This window comes from Staurois parvus, unplaced genomic scaffold (assembly GCF_062004578.1).
Source record: "Staurois parvus isolate SC_StPar_1 unplaced genomic scaffold, SC_StPar_1.0 ptg000184l, whole genome shotgun sequence".
Classification (NCBI taxonomy): Eukaryota; Metazoa; Chordata; class Amphibia; order Anura; family Ranidae; genus Staurois; species Staurois parvus.
Window position 1 is genome coordinate 7088213 of NW_028317980.1, and position 21455 is coordinate 7109667.

General features: G+C 44.9%; 1 protein-coding gene across 4 annotated transcripts in view; it reads right to left on the reverse strand.

Annotated features, from left to right (window-relative positions):
* Positions 1 to 11548: 11548 nt before the first annotated feature.
* The window catches only part of TRIM44 (TRIM family member 44), a 187570-nt gene continuing 177663 nt past the window's right edge, over positions 11549 to 21455 (reverse strand). For all 4 annotated transcript variants that reach the window (XM_089677350.1, XM_089677349.1, XM_089677348.1 and 1 more), the window contains one exon: positions 11549 to 15765. The gene's annotated coding sequence lies outside the window, so the exon portion shown is untranslated. The remainder of the gene's footprint in view (positions 15766 to 21455) is intronic.

Here is a 21455-nt window from a genome sequence, read left to right on the forward strand (position 1 = left end):
GAGGGTCATTGTTTCCCCTTAGTCGGTGGGCCCAGTCTTGGGGTTCACCCTGCAGCAGGGAGACAACAAACCCCACTTTCACTGACTCTGTCAAAAAGGTCCGTGGCTGCAGACAAGAGTCACGAAATGACCGAAAACGTGTGCGATCCCCATGGAAGCGCTCGGGTAAGGGTACTCGGGGTTCCGCCATAGGGAGTGATGTGGGAGGCCCAGGAGCCGGCTCGTGGGCTGCTGCGACTGGAGGTGCAGGAGCCGGGGCCTGTGAAACAGGAACAGATATGGTGCAGGCCTGAAACCGATTCTCGATCTGCAGACATCTGTCCTGTAATGTGTTTACAGCTTGCGTCAGGGTAGACAGGTGCCTGCACACCTCGTCCAACGGGGTGAGTCCTCCTCGAGGCTCAGTCATGGCCTTCTGGTACTGTGAGGGACCGCCGAGCGGCACCACTAGCACTCCACCGGTCAGGCGTGCCCAGAGCGCGGAATCTAAGCCCCAGGGTACTTGTTCACCAGGGCCCCTGATGGTGGGGATGGACTTGTAGTACCCTGAGACCAGGTCGCCTCTACTGAGCACACCTGTCAGTGGTAGGGGTGTCCGCCAGGGGTTCCAACCAGGGAGAGCCAAATGTGAGGAGGTCGGGTGACCCTGATGGGATGGATGGATGGATGGCTGAGCAAGTGCGTAGTCAGACAGGCCGAGTCGGTAATGTAGAGGACGGTAAGGTACAAGGGAGCAGGCAGAGAATCGTCGGGTCACACGCCAGGTCAGCAACAGGAGGTCAGATCTACAGAGGGGCATCCAGGGAGAGAGGTCAGGCAAGCAAGGGTCTGGGCAGGAGAAATCAGCAAGGTCAAGAGCAATCCGGGTCAATAACTTACAGGATACAGGTTCACAGGATCAGGAATGCAGGTAAGACCAGAAGGCAACGAAATGACAGCTCAGGGACCTTTAAATATCCCGCCCTGCGCTGCCATTGGTGCCCAGCGGGCGGCCGCGGCTTCTACTGCGCATGCGCGAACTCGAACGCCGCGGCCGGCCCGGACCTAGTGCCCGTGTACTGGGAGGAGCAGTGCGCCTGCGCCGGGACCATCGAGGGACGGATCGCGGGGATCCCTGACACCAAGATTGAGTTGTTTGGGAAGAACACACAACACTATGTGTGGAGAACAAAAGGCACAGCACACCAACATCAAAACCTCATCCCCACTGTAAAACATGGCGGAGGGAGCATCATGGTTTGGGGCTGCTTTGCTGCCTCAGGGCCTGGACGGATTGTTGTCATTGATGGGAAAATTCCAGAGTTTATCAAGACATTTTGCAGGAAAACGTACGACCATCTGTCCACCAACTGAAGCTCCGCAGAGGATGGGTGATGCAACAGGACAATGACCCAAAGCATACAAGTAATTCAACAAAACAATGGCTGCAACAGCACAGAATACGCCTTCTGGAGTGGCCCAGTCAGAGTCCTGACCTCAACCCGATTGAAATGCTGTGGCATGACCTTAAGAGAGCGATTCACACCAGACATCCCAAGAATATTGCTACACTGAAACAGTTTTGTGAAGAGGAGTGGTCCAAAATGACTCCAGATCGTTGTGCAGGTCTGATCTGCAACTACAGGAAACGTTTGGTTGAGGTTATTGCTGCCAAAGGAGGGTCAACCAGTTATTAAGTCCAAAGGTTCACATACTTTTTCCTCCCTGCACTGTGAATGTTTACATGTTATGTGCAATTAGACCATGGCAACATCTAATGTTTGTGTAGTATTATGTTCAGCAGACTGTGTTCTTCTATTGTTGTGACTTAGATGACGTTCAGAGCACATTTTATGCCCAATTCATACAAAACTCCACGTAACCAAGGGGTTCACATATTTTTTCTTGCAACTGTATATTGCGCCATCAATTTGCATTTTTATTTTACTTTGTAATAGATTTGAGGCCAATGATCACTTTTACCTGCTGTTCTGTACGTTACATTTGTTTTTTTTTGTTGCTAAAAAGCTTTGCTTTAAACTGGGGGTCTCCAAACTTTCTAAACAAAGGGCCAGTTAACTGTCTTTCAGACTTTAGGGGGGCCGGACAGCAGGAAGTCAGAAGAAAATGTCCTGGCTTCACTAGGAGTAAACAATGCCCGATGTTTGGAATTAGGGGAGGAATAGTACCCTATCACTGGTGTCAGTGGAAGGAATAGTTCACCATTATTGGTGTCAGTGGGAGGAACAGTGCCCCATCATTGGTGTCAATGGAAGGAAATGTGGCCTATTGATGGTGTCAATGGGAGGCATTGTGCCCCATCATTGATGTCAATGGGTGGAATAGTAGCCTGTCATTGGTGTCAGTGGGAGGAACAGTACCCCACCATTGGTGTTATTTGGAGGAATGGTGCCCTGTGGTTGGTGTCATTGGAAAGAATTGTATCCCAGCGCTGCTGTCAGTGAGAGGAATTGTGCCCCAATGTAGGTCAGTGGAAGGAATAGTGCCCAATCACTGGCGTCAGTGGAAGGAGTGTGTTTTTGGGAGGAATTGTGCCCCATTGTAGGTGTCAGAGAGATATAGTGTCCCATCGTTGATGTCATTGGGAAGAATAGTTCCCCATTGTTGGTGATATTTGGTGAAATTGTATACTATCATTTGTGTAAATGGGAGGATTTGTGCCCCATTGTTGGTGTCAGTGGCAGGAGTAATGTCCCATTGTTGAAGTCAGTGGATGGAATAGTGTCCCAAGGGTTGGATAAAAGGGAGCAAAGGGCCACATGCAGCCCCTGTTTTGGAGACCACTGCTTTAAACCAATGAGCTTTTGATTCAGTAAGTGGTATCTTGGGGTTTATTTTGGAGATATATCAGTTCTTATTTTATATTGTTTGGGTGAACTGCTTCAAGGCTTTCCTTAAAAAAAGGGGAGGGGTTGCTTTAGGGGTGGTATTTTGGGGGTTTCATTTCTTTTGTGGGTGTTTTACTTTTATTTAATGTTGACATAGCCTGTTTTAGGTTTGGGATGCTCAAAACATTCACTTCTTACTAGACATTTGCTCTTGGAGCTGTCTTTTGTTTGCAGTGCATCGTTGCAAGAAATCTAAAACATCTTATGATATATCACTCCCATTCACTGCATCACCAAAGACGAAACAAAAGTTAGACATACACCAGTTAGGCCTATTATCCCTGATCAAAACTGTCTTGCTGTATCCTTTGCAGTGTCTCATATCTTGCCCCAGCCTCTGCTCTTTGTCTCTAGTAAATTTGGGCCTAGCCTTGCTCATTAAAATTCTTCTGCTGCTGGCCAGTTTTACACTACTGCGGTCTCTTCATTTTTAATGAGAGGCTGATATAAATTGGCCAGCGGTAGGAAGTTTTGCATCAGTATTAACGGGGACAGTCCCACTGAACTGGCCGATTTCTATCTGCTGGTCAAGCAGGTCTATGACCGCTTGATGAAAAAGCTGAAATAAATCTGATTGGGGTGCTAGTGGGAATGTGGGGACATACAATTCCGGAACCTCCAGCACTGAATGTATGTAATGGCATAGGGTATGCTGTAGGGTCAATTGATGCTGGCTGCTGGGGAATCTATTGTTGCTGAAGTGGATCTATTTTTGCATAGCCATCTGGGGGGCTGTTGTTGCTGGAGGGGATCTATTTTTGCATGGGAATCTATTGTTGCTGGTGGATCTGTTGTTGCTGGTGTGGAACTATTTTTGCTGGGGAGGGGGAATCTATTTTGCTGGGAGGTCAGTTGTTGCTGGAAGGGATCTACTGTTGAGGGAGGGGTCTATTGTTGCTGGCTGCTGGGGGATATATTGTTACACACTTCGGTGTCCACAGTTTTATTTCTCCTGAGCTCAGAGGCTGGAAATATCTGAGGACATTTAAAGGGCTACAGACATAGGTTGAATCCTCGTCTATTGCTGTTGGCTGCAGGGATCTTTTTTACTGTTCTTGTTACCATTACCAAATTCAATACAAATCACCACAAGATGATACTTGGCTCTGTGTTCTCTTAAAGGGGCAGTACTGGGAGATAGTTAGGGGGTGGAACCAAGGGATGGTGCTCGGAAGTGGGTAGGGGGCGGAGACAAGAAGTGACTCATAAGGGGGTAATTCCTGCACCTATTCTCTGAGAAAAAAAATCCCTGGTTGTCACTGTCAGGAAGTTGGTCCAGTGCAGCCAATGCTTAAAGCGGAGCTCCACCAAAAAGGGGAAGTTCTGCTTTAAGGACTGCTCCCCCACTCCCCATCAAGGATTGGCACCTTTGGGGCGCGGGGGGGCACCTGAATTTGACAGGTACCCGCTCCCACTTCCGGTCCGATCTCCTAGGCCAGTGGTGGGCAACCTTTTTTTTTCAACTGAGCCAAATCTCGCCAAAACCACGATTGAAATTTATTTTGAGAGCCACATTTTTAAAACTGAAAATACATCTCCCATATAGTAATTCATCCCCCATAGTAATTCATCCCCCATATAGTAATTCATCCCCCCTATAGTAATTCAACCCCCATAGTAATTCATCCCCCCATATAGTAATTCATCCCCCATATAGTAATTCATCCCCCATAGTAATTCATCCCCCATAGTAATTCATCCCCCATATAGTAATTCATCCCCCATAGTAATTCATCCCCCATAAAGTAATTCATCCCCCATATAGTAATTCATCCCCCATATAGTAAGTCCCCCCTGTGTCAATTCACTTACCTTTGCTCCGCGCGTTCCTCTCGCCGTGTTTTGGTCTTCAGGGCGGACTGTGAGAGGAGTTCGTCACGCTGCCCCGCCTACATCCTGGCTGCCCCGCCTACATCCTGACAGCTGCAGAGTCCTGACTTTTGGGGCGGCCGCCCGAGAGGAGGGAGGGGGCGGCCGCCCGAGAGGAGGGAGGGGAGCAGGCGCCCGGCACACAGAAGAGCCGCATTTAAGTTTGTAAAGAGCCGCATGTGGCTCGCAAGCCGCGGCTTGCCGACCACTGTCCTAGGCGATCGGAATTGGAAGGAGTCCTCCCTCCCTGTAGTCTTTTGGGACACGGGACAGGCCCCAGAAGACTACAGGACCATTCATGAAGTGCATCACTACTCGCGCATGCGCAGTGGGTACCCGGCTGTGAAGCTGCAAGCTATTACAGCCGGGCAGGCGCAGACTGACAAATCATGGGGCCCCCGGGCAATAGGGGATCATGGGGCCCCTGTGTCCTTGCCCATACTCAAAAAAGCCTATGAAAAAGGTACCAGGGGCATCTCATCTACTGACCCCGGGCCCTCGGGAAGTGCCTGAGTTTCCAAATGGTCAGTCCGCCCCTGCAGCCGGGTGCCCACACTGAAGATGGCGGCGCCTGGAACACAGGGAGGCCGGTGAAACCGGCTGTGGGGGACACACCGCGGGACCAAGGAACAGGTAAGTGGCTGTATTTTAAAAGTTAGCAGCTACAGTTTTTGTAGCTGCTGACTTTTTTTTTTTGACAGGGCGAGTGGAACTCCGCTTTTAAGGTGGTGCATATAGACAGGAATAGGCATAAGGAGTTTGCGGGAGATTTAAAAAGTTAAAAACAGTATTTCATACAAAAGAAATGACATGGTTTATGATACATAGAGATTCAGCAAAGTAGTTGGGTTTCATATCAACTCTAATATTATTGAAAAATTGGGAAAAGTCTTTTTTCTTGAGAAGAGATGCCTTGTCAGGATGAAAACGTTGCGGCTAATTGTTCAGTAAGCAGTTCTGGCTCCTGAGATTTTACACCCATTCATTTGATTATGGAGGATGTGCACAGGGAGGCCCCGATCCGTCATGATATTATTGCTTGACGTACACCATCTGGCTGCATCACTGAGCGAACGCATTGATTAAAGGTGCAATATTACGAAGGCATTGGGAGAGCACACTCGGCATGTGTGAGAATTATTCATAAATGCATTAATGTCTTTATCCTGAGAAGGTAACACAGACGTTTAGGAGTGAGAAGCCAGTAATAGCCTTGGAAACACCACGTGCAAATAAAAAATGCAGCGTTCTAATTACATATATCAGCATAAATCGAGAAACCTGGTTATAAAAATAGAGTGGAGCTAACAGGAGAAATAAATGTCTTTTATTCTCATTAGGGACGTGAAGCTAATGACGTGTCCCCTTGCAATTGTCGCCCCCAGAGCCACCCTCCTTTCCTTTATCATATGTGTGAGGTCCTTTCATTAGAGGTTATTATTGGAGGTTAGGATCTATTCCATTTTCTAGGATCTATTCCATCTTTTTTTTCTTTAATAGGGTATGACTACTCTTTCCTGTTGCTGAGGAGAATCGATACAAATATCATGAAGATTGGAAGATGACGTCTCAGAAGGAAAATTAACAGCCAATCGGATCACTGGCTTGCATTTATATATCTCTATTAGCTAGGTCCTGTCCTGCCAATATGGATTTTTGGTCAAGCTGTCATCTCCCCACCTTCCCTTTTTCATGGCTTTATTGCCTACCCTTGTGGGTGGACAGCATTTCATTTGGTTATTTGGTAGTATGGTACAGATGCTTGGTGCTCAAGATGGAGATTAAAACAAGTTTAATTGTATCCAATTATGTTATAGGAAGGGAAGTGAATTACAATAGGAATAACTCTAAGAACAGAATTAAGTTTGCTTTAAGACCGAACTGGTGGTTTTCAGATTTTTGAAGGGAGGTGACAACTTGATTGAAGAGCCAATCTCTTTGTCGGGGCTTTGACATTGTTGGGGCTTTGACATTGTTGGGTATTGTCACACACCTTTGTGGGTGTACAGCTGGTGATATGGTGCGGATGCTTGGTGCTCAAGATGGAGATTAAAACCAGTTTAATTGTATCCAATTATGTTATAGGAAGGGAAGTGAATTACAATAGGACTAACTCTAAGAACAGAATTAAGTCTGCTTTAAGACTGAACTAGTGGTCTTCAGATTTTTGAAGAGAGGTGACAACTTGATTGAAGAGCCAATCTCTCTGTTGGGGCTTTGACATTGTTGGGTATTGTCACACACCTTTGTGGGTGGACAGCTGGTGATATGGTGTGGATGCTTGGTGCTCAAGTCCTGAAGATTGGGCTGGTGGTCTTCAGCAGCTTGAATCTTCAATCAAGCTGTACACTTCCATCCCTCCCTCCCTCCATTTGTTGTGACTGTAACTTTGTTGGGGTTGTTGTCCCACACCTTTGTGGGTGGACAGTATTTCAGTTGGTTATCTAATGGTATGGTGAAGGTACAGATGCTTGGTGCTCATGTTCTGAATACTGATTCAGTGGTCTTCAGCAGTTTAAATCACCAATAAAGCTGCCATATTCCCTTTGTCACAACTTGAAATTTGTTTGGGGTATTGGTGCCCACTTTTGTGAAACAGTAATTCAGTTACTTATCTTGTAGTAAGCTAGAGATTCTTGGTGCTCAAGTCCTTAAGACTAAGATGGTGGACTTAAGCGATTTGGATCTTCAGTTAATTTGTACTTTCCCCACCCTCCGTCCCTTTGTTGCAGCTTTAGCTTTTTTGGGATATTGCTGGCCACCTTTGTGGGTGGGCAGTATTTCAGTTGGTCATCTGGTGGTATGGTACAGATGCTAGGTGCTAAACTGCTTCAGACTGAGCTGGTGGTCATCGGTAGTTTGGATCTTCAACCCAGCTGTCATTTCTCTTCATTACCATTGTCATGGCTTTAATGTTAGGGGTATTGTCACCCACAGCATTTGTCAGCTTTCTGGTAGCATGTTACAGATGCTTGGTGCTTAAGACTGAACGGGTGGTTTTGAATAGTTTTGATCTTCAAATCAAGCTGTCATGTCTAGGGCTGCTGTTAGAAACCACAAGGCCCTATACAGCCCACCTGACAGGGCTTCCCCCCAAAAAAACACAAAGCAAAACAAAAAACAGTGTACTATGCTTCAGTTATGAATGAACAGAGAGAGTGATCACTACCGCTCAGTCATTGTGTTCATTCAGGAAAGGAAGGGGCTGGTAAATGTGGCATGTTTACCTGACCCTTACCCCACTCTCAATCCTGAGGGATCCTATTGTGTTCTTGCAGCTGCCAGTGGTAAGGAAGCCAACAGCACTGCAGGGGTGGGGCACAGGGCAGCAGGAGGAAACATATGGTGCACAAGGAGAGTGATGGGTACACCAGCAGTTACTGGAACCAATGCCCTGCATGGCTCTCTCTGCAGCAGCTGAAAGTCACCAAGAGGAGGAGGAGAAGAAGTTAGCTTTCAATGGCTACAGAGAGAGCCATACAGGGGAATGGTCCCACTAATTGCCCCCCCCCCCCAAGATGGTAGTGCTTTCCTGTTAAGTTCAAGTTTAATCTGTTGGTCTTCTTTATTAAATGTTAAACTTATTCCAATTTGTTTAAGCACCAATAGGGGCCATGGTCATATTTTGCCATAGAAGTTGTATGGTGTATAATGTGTTTGGTAGAACTCTTATCTTGAAACACAGTAGTTTGAAAGGCCTGTTCACTGTGATATATTTTACCATGGTAGAGCAACTTATGGTTACATGTTGAAAGAGGTTGCGGAAAGAGGTGCTCTGTAAAACAGATTGTCCATTCATTATTTATTCATTGAAATACAGACTAAAAGTCTCTCTCCAGGTACCAGCTCAAAACAGACATATCACACTCACCTGCCCAACTCCCATTTATGAGCTTGTTTAGATCATTCCAAAAGCACAGGCATACAAATTGAGTTGCCATTGCCCCTCTCCACCTTTCCTTTGCTATAAGAAACCCCACTCTTCTGGGAAGGCTTTCCTCTAGATCAGTGGTCTCCAAACTGCGGACCGGGGGTCGGATGCGGCCCTTTGTTGGCTTTTATCAGACCCACTGATACCAACAATGAGGCATAATTCCCCCACTGACACCAAACTAAGGGGCACAATTCCTTACAATGACACCAATGATGGAGCACAATTCCTCCCAATGACACCAACTATAGGCCACAATTCCTCTCAATAAAACTGACGGGGCACAGTTCCTCCCACTGATGTAACCAATGAGTCACAATTCTTCCCACTGACACCAAAAATGGGGCACTATCCCTCCCACTGTCACCAAAGGCATTGTCTATTCCCACTGATGTTGGGACATTTTCTACTCCCAATGGCCACAGTTCAGCCCCCCTAAAGTCTGAAGGACAGTAAACTGGCCCTTTGTTTAGAAAGTTTGGAGACCCCTGCTCTAGATTTTGGAGGAAGTCCATGGGAACTTATGCCCATTCATCAAAAGAGAAAACATTTGTGATTTTGGATGAGAAGGCCTGCCTTACAATTGCCATTCTAATTCATCCCAAAGGTGATCAGTAGGGCTGAGGTGAGAGTTCTATGCAGGATATCAGAGTTCCACCACCCCAAACTCATCAAACCATGTCTATATGGAGCGGTCTTTGTATAAAAAAGGGTCTTTCTCAAACGGTTACCACAAGGGTGGAGGTGCACAATTGTCTAAATGTCTTTATATGCTGTAGGACCCTTCAATGGAAATGCCCCAATGCAATAATTTGGAGGGGTGTTCATGAGCTTTTGTATGTGTGTATATATATATATGTATATTTACACACACAGTACATATACATATGTAAATACTATATGACAGTATAGGGACTTATCTACTAAAACTGCATGCTGTAAAATCTGGCGCAGCTCTGCATAGAAACCAATCGGTTTCCAGATTGTATTGTCAAAGCCTAATTGAACAAGTTGAAGCTAGAAGCTGATTGGCTACCATGCACAGCTGCACCAGATTTTGCACTCCCCAGTTTTAGTAAATCTCTCTGTGTGTGTGCGCTATGTACATACACTCCGGAAACAAATTACAGGAACACTGAAAACACATCAGATCTCAATGGGGGAAAATCTCCTGCTGGAGATATACTGATATGGACGGGGTAATGTGTTAGGAACGTAAGGACGCCCCATCGTTTGATGGAAATGAAAATTATCAACCTACAGAGGACTGAATTCAAAGACACCCCGAAGGCAGGATAGTCCATTTTGCTGAAGTTTCATTGCAGCAACGCAAAATGGTGCTCAGTAGTTTGTATGGTCCCCACGTGCTTGTATGCATGGCTGACAACGTCGGAGCATGCTCCTAAAATGGAGGGGGTCCTGGGGTATTTCCTCCCAGATCTGGACCAGGGCATCACTGAGCTCCTGAACAGTCTGAGGTGCAACCTGGCGGTGTCGGTTGGACCGAAACATGATATCCCAGAGGCGTTCTATTGGATTTAGGTCAGGGAGTGTGGGGGCCATTCAATGGTATCAATTCCTTCATCCTCCAGGAACTGCCTGCATACTCTCACCACATGAGGCTGGGCATTGTTGTGCACCAAGAGGAACCCAGGACCCACTGCACCAGCGTAGGGTCTGACAATGGGTCCAAGGATCTAATGGCAGTCAGGGTGCCATTGTCTAGCCTGTAGAGGTCTGTGTGTCCCTCCATGGATATGCCTCCCCAGACCATCACTGACCCACCACCAAAACGGTCATGATGAATGATGTTACAGGCAGCAGAACGTTCTCCACGGCTTCTCCAGACCCTTTCACGTCTGTCACATGTGCTCAGGTTGAATCTGCTCTCATCTGTGAAAAGCACAGGGGGCCAGTGGTGGACCTGCCAATACTGGTGTTCAATGGCAAATGCCAATCGAGCTCTATGGTGCCGGGCAGTGAGCACAGGGCCCACTAGAGGACGTCGGGCCCTCAGGCCACCCTGATGAAGTCTGTTTCTGATTGTTTGGTCAGAGACATTCACACCAGTGGCCTGCTGGAGGTCATTTTGTAGGGCTCTGGCAGTGCTCATCCTGTTCCTCCTTGCACAAAGGATCTGATACCGGTCCTGCTGATGGGTTAAGGACCTTCTACGGCCCTGTCCAGCTCTCCTAGAGTAACTGCCTGTCTCCTGGAATCTCCTCCATGCTCTTGAGACTGTGCTGGGGGACACAGCAAACCTTCTGGCAATGGCACATATTGATGTGCCATCCTGGAGGAGTTGGACTGCCTCTGTAGGGTCCAGGTATCTCCTCATGCTACCAGTAATGACACTGACCTTAGCCAAATGCAAAACTAGTGAAAAACAGTCAGAAAAGATGAGTAGAGGAAAAAATGTCAGTGGCAGAGGCGGACTGACAACTCATGGGGCCCCCGGGCAATAGGGGATCATGGGGCCCGTGTCCTTGCCCAAACTCAAAAAAGCCTATGAAAAAAAAGGGTACCAGGGGCATCTCATGGGGCCCCCTACTGACCACGGGCCCTCGGGCAGTGCCCAAGTTTCCAAATGGTCACTCCACCCCTGGTCAGTGGCCTCCAGCTGTAAAACCATTCCTGTTTTGGGGGTTGTCTCATTGTTTCCCATCTAGTGCACCTGTTAATTTCATTAACATCAAAGCAGCTGAAACCGATTAACAACCCCCTCTGCTACTTACCTGACCAGATCAATATCCCAGGAGTTTCATTGACTTGATGCTATACTCTGATTAAAAAGTGTTCCTTTAATTTTTTTGATCAGTGTATATACTCAGATAATGTGTAAGTAAAGACAAATACAATATTTTACCATGTAATTCCCATTGGTTAACAATTTTATTTCTGTGCCATAAAATACACTTAGAAGCTTACTTCATAAAATACATCCCTTATGACAAGCGTGCAATCTGCAAACTTACAATTAATCAGAGGCAAGCTGCCATTTTTTTCACCACTAGCTAGAAAATTAAAAGAAAAATCTATTTGGTTGCTTTAAGCAACAGAGACACTTTTTATTTCAGACACATTTTAAGTCATGAGTTTGTGGCTGGATTTACAATAGCTGTAGCAAACCACAAGCAGATCCTGTCATATTCCTTCTGTATTGAACTGCATTGTTGCTGTATTATCTCCCTTATGTTGTACAGCGCTGAGCAAACTGTTGGCGCTATATAAATCCTGAATAATAATAATTTTTCCCCACTATAACATACATGTAAGCTCATGGTCTTTCACTTCGGGCTCTTTAACATTGGTAGCCAGGGGACGGTAAAAATAGGTGGCTGAACCACTTTTTTACCACTCATTTGGCTGCTCATCGAAATGCTAACATTACAGCCTGACTGGGCTGCACACATGCTACATCTGCAGCAATTTTAACTTGGGCTGCGGAGATTGATAGGCAGCACCACCTCTCAAACTCGCATATTAAGATCATTCGGGCCGCACTTCAATCACATGCCAAATGCTTGGCTTGAGGCTGCGGCACAGTTCATCGCTGCAAAATTTTCCATTCAGGAACTAGGCCTCATGCATACTGGGCATTTTGCAGCCGCTTCTAGGTAGGTTTTCCAGAATTTTTCGGCAGTGCCCTCCAATCAAAAGTCATGCCTAAAAACTCTCTTGGGAGACTTTTTGCTCAGCTTTCAATGAACTCAAGTGCCGTATGCTCTGACTACAGGAAAGAAGACCGGCTAATGCTACATTGCACAGAGGCCATTCATCCATGATCACATTCAGGGTCATATTCAGCATCTGTACTGCCATAGACAACCAGTCTTTTCGCTTCTCTTGCCCCCCAATCATATTTCATAGACGCAATTGTCAAAATTAAAATCAGAATCTGTTATTGGAAGAAGGGTTGTTTTACTTGGATCTTATATGACTTGATCTACAGAGAGTCCTCTGACTGCTCTATGTGGCCCCTTTATCTCCTATTTGGTGCTTACTTTACTTGATCTACAGAGAGTCCTCTGACTGCTCTCTGTGGCCCCTTTATCTCCTATTTGGTGCTTACTTTACTTCATCTGCAGAGAGTCTTCTGACTGCTCTATGTAGCCCCTGTGCTCTCTAAATATTTGGAGTGTATTTTATTTGATCAACGGAGCGTCTTCTGACTGCTCTACGTGGCCCCTTTATCTCCTACCTATTTGGCACTTACTTTACTTGACCTACAGAGAGTCTTCTGACTTCTCTATGTAGCCACTGTACTTCTTACCTATTAGAAAACTCTCTGTACATCAAGTAAAGTAAGCACCAAATAGGTAAGAGGTACAGGGGCTTCATAGAGCAGTCAGAAGACTCTCTGTAGATCAAGTACAGTAAGCTCCAATTAGGTAAGAGGTACAGGGGCTTCATAGAGCAGTCAGAAGACTCTCTGTAAGTGAAGTAAAGTAAGTTCCAAATAGGCAAGAGGTACAGGGGCTACATAGAGCAGTCAGAAGGCTCTCTGTAGATCAAGTAAAGTAAGCTCCAAATAGGTAAGAGGTACAAGGGCTACATAGAGCAGTCAGAAGACTCTCTGCAAGTGAAGTAATGTAAGCTCCAAATAGGTAAGAGGTACAGGGGCTACATAGAGCAGTCAGAAGACTCTCTGTAAGTGAAGTAACGTAAGCTCCAAATAGGTAAGAGGTACAGGGGCTACATAGAGCAGTCAGAAGACTCTCTGTAAGTGAAGTAACGTAAGCTCCAAATAGGTAAGAGGTACAGGGGCTACATAGAGCAGTCAGAAGACTCTCTTTAGATCAAGTAAAGTAAGCTCCAAATAGGCAAGAGGTACAGGGGCTACATAGAGCAGTCAGAAGGCTCTCTGTAAGTGAAGTAAAGTAAGCTCCAAATAGGTAAGAGGTACAGGGGCTACATAGAGCAGTCAGAAGACTCTCTGTAGATCAAGTAAAGTAAGCTCCAAATAGGTAAGACCATATGCACCCATGCCAATGCTCATTGGGCGGACATGTTCTGCTGTTGTTACCCAACAGGAACCCTGTTCTGAGCAACGATATGCAGCATCTGCAAGAGTGCATGCATGTAGACAGGAATTGGCTGCATGAGATCAGTAGCACTGAGATGCAGAAAAGGATAAAAAAGGTAAAAATAGTTTTTTTTCTAAAATAAAAAACAAAGACAAAAAAACCCATGGCAATTGGTTACAATACACAGTGCTCCAGCAAAATAAATGCCCTCTAATAAGGGTTCATATAGACTTTACAGAGGTTGGACGCCTAAATGTAGAACTTTATTAATTCTAAATTATCATGTATTGAGCCAGAGGCATTAGGGCCTCAAAGTCGGTAAAAGCAAAGCTAAAAACATCCCCTTAGAGATCATAGTCATGGTGTCACTGAGAGATAAAAAGAAGCCAAATAGAATCCACCTGTAATTAAAATATAAGACTTGGGTGGATTTGTCCTTTAAATGCTTGGAGGCTTGTGGTCAAATGGTTTCCTGTCCTATGATATTGTAATACATGCTCCCTAGAGTACAGAAATCCCATAAATATAATATATATGAAGAGCGGAGAAAATCTTCTAACATTTTTGTGTCTTTTTATAGACAATGATTGGGTCAGCATAGAAATGGTCTTATATACAATATACTATATGGCATTATATCTGTATAAACAGCACATTCACAATATGCTGCTTATACACTTGAACATGATCTGATAGCTGTTAAAAAGTCAAATAGGCCATGCACATCACTAAGATAAACTCACATTGAGCCCCGCCCACTTTAATGTAACCCCACCCACATTTGGGCTGCTTGTCTGTCTGTTCCAGTATGTGCCCATCAACTTATGCCGTCAGTATATAAAGCACTAACCTAGAACCTCTGTAGTTACAAAGATATACCTCAAAATGAAGCCCCCATTATAAATTTCCTTACCCTGCAAGGCTTGTGAAGTTATTTGGTCAGTGATCTCCTCAGGGCCTGCTAGTATTCCAATCATTTTCAGCAGGGGGGTGCATTTTGTGCATTGTCTGTGAAGGTTCTCATTTGCCCAGAGCATTAAATAGCTAAAAAGTTATTCACATTTAAGTGGACTTGTTCATCATTGTTGTAGCTTCTCCAAGATACTTCTTCAGGTCTAATGAGTGCTAGAAACATACCCCAGCATTTAAATGTACAAAGCTAGCATAGACACCCTAATCCAATCACCAATGAATATTTAGAAGCGGATTGTCCAAGAACAGGTTGGAAGTTGTGGAACCACCTTGTTCTAGTTCCATAATCCCATCCTTGGTTTCAAAAGGTCTACATAGGTGAATGATTGTCAAATCCCTGGAGGGGAAGACAGGTTCACAGGAGGTGTGAAAAAGACCATCTATAGGAAACTGGAACAACCATCCCTGAACAGGGGTTGGGGGTCTTTAACACCATATATCATTTTGTTTTAACAGTTCTGCACCATAAACAATGTGATTTGAAGGATTAACACCTATGAAGGCTTCTTGATTGGAATATGGAATTAGAAAACGGTGGTTCCACAACTTTTACGCCTCCCATCCTCTTCTGGGAAAATCAATATCTATGCATTCCATGGTGTTTGGATTAAGGGATCTGTGCAATTCATGTAGATATAACTGGGGTTAAATCTTTTATATAACTGGGGTATCATCTTAATACTCACTGGAACTGAAGCAGTGACTTGGAGAAGCTATGAAATGTCTTCAGTATTACAGAACAAGTCCAGAAGAATGGAACTACCACTAGTCATCTAATGCATTGTTTACCATTCCATGTCCTCATTTCCACTCAATTTACATAAGTGATCATAGCAATTAATTATAAGGAAAAGCAGTTCATAAATGTCCAGGTGCTGGAAAATAAAAGACAGCCCAGTTTCCGTGGACTTTTTTTTTCTCCAAAAGCCCACTCGACTGGATCTGAGATGATATGACATCGTAAAGGTTTCTATAAAGAGGTTGCGTTGTGTATTCTGTATCACAGTATTCATGAAAGATTGAAGAACGTTATGGAGAGATGTGGTCGAAGGTCTCATGTAATAGACTTGATTCTTTCCTGAAAGCACAGAAAATGAGACAATCAGTGGTGATAATCGAAAATCTTGAAGCTGTATTTAAACAATAAATTCAGGTGTGTATTCTAACATAAGCCAAAATGTAATTTTTTTTTTTTTTTTGTATAGGGTAGAGCGGTCTCTCTCAACTTTTCCAATAAAGAGGAACCCTTGAAATAACTATTGGGTCTCAGGGAACCTCTGATAAAATTTACTATATCTACAACACATGAGACATTAATGTGATGGTCAGTGGGAAGAATGCTCCTTACACTTGTGATCATAGGAGAGAATTACCCCCTTACAGACAGTTAAAAAGATCAATAGTGTTGGTGGGAACTTATCTGAGAGGCGGAGCTTGCCAATTGCTCAAGGAACCCCTAACAACATCTAGAGGAACCCTAATGTTCCATGGAAGCCTGATTGAGAAACCCTGGGATAGAGAATGGTTAAAGAGACCCTGTGGCCTGACCAATCACTTAGACCAAAAAAATCTTTCCATAAAATTATATGTGCATGTAACATATTTTATAGATCTAATTTACCTGTAAAAGCCTCCCTTGTGTAGACATCCAAAAGCCCCAAGACCACTGCTGGGTGCCACCATCTTGGATGTGAAGTCAGAAGCCCCAGCATACTCAAAACTGTCACTCAAGCAGCACTCTATAGCACAGGTGTCAAACTGGCCGCCCTCCAGCTGTTGCCAAACTACAAGTCCCATGAGGCATTGCAAGATTGACAGTTACAAGCATGACTCCCAAAGGTAAAGGCATGATGGGACTTGTAGTTTTGCAACAGCTGGAGGGCTGCCAGTTTGACACCCCTGCTCTATAGTATTTCCTCTATCTCCTACCCTAGCAGCTGCATAAAAGTGGGAAGGGAGGGGAGAGGCTGAGGAGCTGGGTCAGCACAGAGAAAAAGTAAATACTACCAGAAGAGAAGTGGGCTATGGCTAGTACTTAGGGAGGGGGCTGTGCTACGGAATTGACTCTTCCTGGAGTAGTCTAGATTTGCTAGCAAACGAACCGGATATCGTATGTACTCTCCAGCGCCTCAGGATATGCACAGCCAAAAGGGAAGCCAAGGTTACCAGGACAGCGACAACCAAAGGAAATGCTTCAGGGGTGCAGCCCTCCTCAGACGGGGAGATCAGCCACTGGATAGAGAGAAAACAGGTGGCGCACACACCTAGTGCATTATCCAAGGTTTATTGTAGGAGTGAAATAATAAAAACATACTCACAGACGAAGCATGTATCTAAAAAGCATAGAAAAATGACAATGACCACAACGGCAGGCAAGGTGTTCTCACTGTCAGTGCGGTCAAATGCCTGACGCGTTTCGGGGGCGAATCCCTTTCCTCAGAGCTGATGACCAACCTCTGATGCAGATGTATGATGAATGGAAAGTAGGAGCCTTGCTGTTGATCATTTGACCGCACTGACAGTGAGAACACCTTGCCTGCCGTTGTGGTCATTGTCATTTTTCTATGCTTTTTAGATACATGCTTCGTCTGTGAGAATTTTTTATTATTCTCACACTCCTACAATAAACCTTGGATAATGCACTAGGTGTGTGCGCCACCTGTTTTCTCTTTATTTAGATTTGCTAGCAAGTTCAGAGGCACATTGCATGTGAATAAAAATATTTACGGAAAGTAAAATCACTGAAAGGAAGAATTTAAAATATGTGATTTTGCTGTGTTTTTACCCGAAAGTTTTTTATATTGGTGACAGGGTCTCAGTATTGTAGTACTGTGTCCAATATGGGAATATTTTCCTTTTCAAAAGATTCAACAGGGAATCTATTCAAAGGAGGAAGCCCCTTCTTATTGTCCACTAAACATGTGCCCCCATTCAAAGATTTCTCTATTCCCAACAACTATAACATTTTGGATTTCCCAATACTTTTTGTTCTCGTAGCTATGGCAACTAGGAGAAATACTCGTAGTAAGCGTGGATCTCCCCAGCAGGGACACAGACAGCAAGAAAAATCTACCAGGGGTCTCTCCCTTCCCCACTCTATCCAAAGCTTAAAATAAAAAACTGTCTGTAGATACACTTTAAATAATAAAAGTATTTTTAAAGAAGAATTCCCTGTATGGATATATCATAGAGTGTGTTTCCTGCTTCTAGAGGGATCCCACAGGTATGGTATATGCATAGGAACAATGTAACTATGTAGAAAATGCCATACCTGGTGTGACGAATGCGGTGCCTGACCTCTGCCCTTCTCACCACAAAGGACTGGCCAATCTCATACCGCTTACTCATCACTTACTTAACAATCCCACTCTCAGCTACACCCTGCACAAAGATTTTCCAGCTTGCCGGAGCACAATCTAGGTGCCAGCACCCTGAGAGTGATTGTTACTGGGTTACATTACCTAAGCAATTAACCCTTTAAACCGTCACCACCACTTTTTTACCGAGAAGGAGGAAACTCACAATCTTAGCAATAACAGCTATGATTTTAGAATAGATGTCTGTAACACACACTGTCACCACAGACAGGTATGTTCAGAGATTTATCGTATACAGTAGCACTCTTCAAGAGACAAGGATTCTTTTAGTTTGCATTAAAAGCCTTAGAGACAATTTCAGCACATTGCAAAATAGGGGTTAATAATGAAAAAGTCAAAATGGTGTAAATAAAATATTTACAGAAAAAGGGTGTTACAAGGAATCAAAGAGACAATAAAACCGGTGTAGTGGCTCTCACAAGTCCTATATCGTGTTCCTTGGTTTGATGTTACAATGAGAGCTGTCAAAGTGTCCTGGCATTCCCCTTTTCTGTGGTATCAAAAGGGGTGTTGACAGAGGCCATCTGACTAATAATCTGGTTTAAGGGATGGTTGCTGGGAGGTCACCCGTTTATGACCAAGTCCCAAATACAGTTTTCTATAAGTACTCATATTGCTGAATACCTACCGTTTACAGTCCGCTAACATGCAGGTTATTGTCCAGCATGAAATTAGCTTTGAAATGGATATCAATATGAGAGGTCTTAGACATCTATTTCTGATAGGAGGGGCGTGGAGTCCTAATCCACTCTGGTACTTCCTAGTATAAGGATGTTTGGGTTCAAAATGCTATCCAATAACGGATAAAGATGAATATGACTTAATTTCATGAAACATGCTGAAGTTTTAGAGTCTTGGTTGATAACCAGTCTATCAATTTAGGACTGACCATTTGAGCACTCGGGCACTGCCCGAGGGACCGGGGTCAGTAGGGGGCCCCATGAGATGCCCCTGGTACCTTTTTCATAGGCTTTTTTGAGTTTGGGCAAGGACACAGGGGCCCCATGATCCCTTATTGCCCGGGAAAGGGGGGGGCATGAGTTGTCAGTCCGCCCCTGATTTAGGTATTTATATAACCTAATGTCTGTTGATTTTCAAGTCAGTGAAGACACTTTTACGGTCCTTGTGATGTGTATTGAGGGTTAGATCAGTTAGTTGTACTGTATTACCAGGCTGATAAGGGGTGTCTGGTAGCAGCTAAGATGGCATGGATTGTATGAGCTAAAAGGAGGAGGGAGGGGGGAGAGAGGAATAGGTCACTGTGGTCATTTCTCTTTTCTGACAAAATGGCATGGAAGACTTGTGACCTGAACAAAATGGCTGCTATACACACAGCTATCCGTGTGCCCAGTACGCATGACCATTACACTTGGTATTTTTTTTATATGCAGTGCTCTCAGTCTGATAGGCAGTAATACGCATTCATTACCAATCAGCAGGCTGGGGGCAAGTCAGTGGCCAAGATATTTTGCTTGACTGCAAGCTCAGAACAGTGGGGTCCCCAACCTAGCAGTGCTGTTTGGCAGAGGTAGCTAGATCACAAGACTGACTAAACAGAATTACAAATGTAGCGCATTTTCTTTATTCTTCCACTGGCTACAAAAAACAGTAGGAGTATCTTTATGAGTTTTTATTGGGAATGTTGAACTTGAATAGGGTGAAGGAGAACTGAATACCCCAAGGACTCCTCCACTTTTCAAAAAGAGCAGCACTATACAAAAAGAGAATGTCCCACAGGATATCTAGGCTGATGACTAGAGCTTACAAGCTACACACAGTCACTACTCTTCAGCACCAAGGTCTAGGGTGTCTTTTTTGGGTTTTATTGGAACTTAGAACTTGGATGAAGATGAGGGGAGCATGGGATACCTAACTAAACTGAAGAAGTGAATAGCTTGGGGACTCCGTAGCTTTCTGGCTGAACTGTATAATGGGGATGTCCCATAGGATCTCTATGATGGTGACTAGCACTGCTTCCAGAGATAACAGTCACTCACAGTCACTGACTTTCCAGCATTTGGGTCATTTACTCACACAGGCACAGGACCATCAGTTGCCTCCTGCCAATATCCACCAGACTCTTCCTAGTGAGGCAAATGCAGACTCACAACACCATAGGACAGCTGGACTCTTTCCCACCACCTTCCTCCTGGCTTCTCCAGACCCAACTTGATCCCCGGACTTGCAAATAGGTCCCACCAACTAAGCCTAGGTGGGACCCCGGTGCCTTCCTGATGGTTTCTTCTAAAGTCCTGCACCAGGGGCAAAGCCCTCTGCATAGGGGTCTCCTCTGGGACTGGACCCAGGAACACTGCACCCTGCTGCTCAGGCCTCAGACTATTTATGGGTTCTCTCACCACCTACCGGGCACACCTCCCAATGGTTTGGCTGGATTCCATAAATATTCAGGCTGCATACTTTGTCCTTCCTTCCACTATAATTGTAGAATCCTCTAGAAAACAGGGAGAAGTAAAAGAGCAGCAGCCCGTGAAACACTGAGCAGCCCCTTATCAAGAAACCCCTGCTCATCTGATTAAAGTGGAGCCAACTAGATTTACCTAACAATCTACACTACATTAGAAGGGTGCTACACAAAAGGTAAGAGAATTTTATATTCTTTTAAGTGTACCTTCTCTCTTTGGATAAAGTTGATATTTAATTCAGGACTATAAAATATGTCACTTTTTTTTTTTAACCACTTGCCGCCCAGCCACTGTAGATATACGGCGGCAGGGCGGCACTGGCAGGCAAAACCACAATTTAAAACGTGTGTTTTGTAAACAAATAGGGGGCGCGCACGAGGCGCGCCGCCGCCCACGAGGCGCGCCGCCGCCCTATCTGTCCCGCCGATCACCGCCGCATATGTGAGTCGCCGGGTCACAGCGAGTCCTTACCGGCTATCTCCTGGCGATCTGCGGCAAACAGTGACAGACAGCACAGCTGCAGTAGCTGTGCTGTCTGTCACTTCCCTGTCAGCTCGAGGATGAGCTGATCGAGAAAGAAGAGTTTCTCTTTCTCGATCAGCCTTGTCCCGTCCAGAACACACCCCCGCCCCCTAGTAAAACACTCCTCCCACTCCTATAACCCTTCCCTGCAAAATAAAGTTAACCCCTTCCTCCCCATTGCCATTAGTACAGTGTCAGTGTTTTTTTTTTTTTGCACTGATCACTGTATTAGTGTTTTTGGGGATGTTAGTGTCAGTCAGTACCCCCCAATGTCAGAATGTCCGCCGCAGTCCCGCCATAAGTCGCTGGTCGCTGCCATAAGTCCCTGATCGCCGCCATTATTAGTATAAAAAAAACCTAAAAATCCCAGTATCTTTCCCGCCATTTGTAAACGCTATAACTTTCACGTAAACCAATTCATTTACACGTATTGGGTTTTTTTTTTT